Source organism: Portunus trituberculatus, chromosome 38, assembly GCF_017591435.1.
Source record: "Portunus trituberculatus isolate SZX2019 chromosome 38, ASM1759143v1, whole genome shotgun sequence".
NCBI classification, from domain to species: Eukaryota; Metazoa; Arthropoda; class Malacostraca; order Decapoda; family Portunidae; genus Portunus; species Portunus trituberculatus.
The window spans coordinates 20,276,262-20,278,761 of NC_059292.1; the positions used below are offsets into that span (position 1 = coordinate 20,276,262).

Genomic DNA, 2,500 nt, shown 5'->3' on the forward strand with positions numbered 1-2,500 from the left:
CTTTCCAGTCTTCTTATTTCCTTTTCTCCACATTTTCCGCTTCCTTCACTTATATTTATTTCTCTCTCTCTCTCTCTCTCTCTCTCTCTCTCTCTCTCTCTCTCTGCAGCGGTTTTCAATTAATTTATCTATTAATCTATATGTTTATCTGTCTGTTACTCTATCTATCTATCTATCTATCTATCTATCTATCTATCTACCTACCTATCATTACTACGTTCTTTGTAACAATTTTGGCATCAAGACTTTATTTAATGATCTAGTTATTTATTTATTTGTCTATCCGTGTACTTGTTCGTGTGTTTGTTTGTTATGCATATGTTGACTCTTCTGACCTTTGTACCTGTTCCTCTCGTTAATCATTTATTTGTTTAACTATTCATTCATTCATTTATTTATGTATACCTGCTGGCTTATTCGTCTTCTCTTCTCGTGGTTCCTCTATCGTTGGGATCAGAGGAGGAGGAGGAGGGAGGAGGAGGAGGAGGAGGAGGAGGAGGAGGAGGAGGAGGAGGAGGAGGAGGAGGAGGAGGGAGGAGGAGGAGGAGGAGGAGGAGGAGGAGGAAGAAGAAGAAGGAGGAGGAGAAGAAGAGGAAGGAAGAGATGAAGATGAAGATGAAGATGAAGAAGAAGAAGAAGAAAAAAAAAAAGATGATGATGATGAAACAAAAAGAGAATAAGAATAAGAAAAGAAGAAGAAGAAGAAGAAGAAGAAGAAGAAGAAGAAGATGATGATGATGATGATGAAAAAGAAGAAGAAAGGAGGAAGAGAAAGATAACGAAGATGACAAAGATGACGAGGAGCTGTAGGAATAACGAAGAAGAGAGGAGGAGGAGGAGGAGGAGGAGGAGGAGAAGAAAGAAAATTAGTCTTATTTTTAAGAAGAGGAAAAGACTTACAACTATTTTTGGTCTCTCTCTCTCTCTCTCTCTCTCTCTCTCTCTCTCTCTCTCTCTCTCCTTGACCTATCCCAATATTAGACCTCTCTCATCTTTCTTTTCGTCCACCTTTTTTTCGTTTTCTCCATTTTCCTCCATTCCTCCTCCTCCTCCTCCTCCTCTCTCCTGCATCTCATCTCCTCTTCTATGATCCTTCCTTTCACCTCCTCAATTACCTCCCTTTTCCTCCTCTTACTCCTCTCTTCTCTCCTCCTTTTCCCATCTGGACTTTCGCCAGAGAGAGAGAGAGAGAGAGAGAGAGAGAGAGAGAGAGAGAGAGAGAGAGAGAGAGAGAGAGAGAGAGAGAGAGAAATTACCGACTCTTTAAGACGAAAACTAGCAAATCTCTTAATCCTCCACCTCCACCTCCTCCTCCTCCTCCTCCTCCAGATCTCGTGGGTCGATTCTGCGAGATGAGCACAGACGGAGAGACAGAGAGAGAGAGAGAGAGAGAGAGAGAGAGAGAGAGAGAGAGAGAGAGAGAGAGAGAGAGAGAGAGAGAGAGAGAGAGAGAGAGAGAGAGAGAGAGAGAGAGAGAGAGAGAGAGAGAGAGAGAGAGAGAGAGAGAGAGAGAGAGAGAGAGAGAGAGAGAGAGAGAGTGTGTGTTTCAGTATGAAAGATAGAGTAGTAGTAGTAGTAGTAGTAGTAGTAGTAGTAGTAGTAGTAGTAGTAGTAGTAGTAGTAGTAGTAGTAGCAGCAGCAGCAGTAGCAGTATTATTATTATTATTATTATTATTATTATTATTATTATTATTATTATTGTTATTATTATCATCAGCAGTATTATTATTATTATTATTATTATTATTATTATTATTATCATCATCACTATTAACAATATTATTATTAATATCATTATTAATATTAATATTATCATTATTATTTTTATCGCTATTTCATTATCATTACTATTATCATTACTATCATCGCTTTTGGAACTGAAAATAAAGTTACTTTACCACAGAACATTCTCTCTCTCTCTCTCTCTCTCTCTCTCTCTCTCTCTCTCTCTCTCTCTCTCTCTCTCTGCCCCCGTCTCATTAAGGTGTGAAACGCCGCCACTTGCCTCACTCCTCATGCAAAGTTTAAAACCAGGCCGAGGTTTTCACACTCTGAGGGACGCGAGGAGCGAAGGACACACAAAGACACTGACAGGAGGACCCTGGACACGGGGACACGGGGACACACGGGAAAAGACACCGGAAAAGGGAAAAAATAGGCGAGGAAGCAAAACAGAAGGACATTCCCAAACATTCGGACACACTGGAACAAGAGGACAGGAGAACACAGGGACACACAGAGATACAGACAAAGAAAAGACAACACTGGAGAACACACGAGGACACACACACACACACACACACACACACACACACACACACACACACACACACACACACACACACGGTGAAACGGTGAAACACACCGCGTAGTGTAGTGGTTAGCACGCTCGACTCAAAATCGAGAGGCCCGGGTTCGAGTCCTGGAAAGCGGCGAGGCAAATGGGCAAGCTTCTTAATGTGTGGCCCCTGTTCACCTAGCAGTAAATAGGTACGGGATG

At 41.7% G+C, this 2,500-nt stretch overlaps 1 protein-coding gene and 1 non-coding gene across 5 annotated transcripts in view; one reads left to right on the plus strand and one right to left on the minus strand.

Annotated features, from left to right (window-relative positions):
• Window positions 1-2,500, minus strand: part of LOC123514795 (AF4/FMR2 family member lilli-like) — a 74,075-nt gene that overhangs the window by 63,812 nt on the left and 7,763 nt on the right. The window lies entirely within an intron of this gene.
• On the plus strand, window positions 2,363-2,436 carry Trnal-caa. The gene has a single exon. It is a non-coding gene; the product is annotated as a tRNA-Leu (tRNA).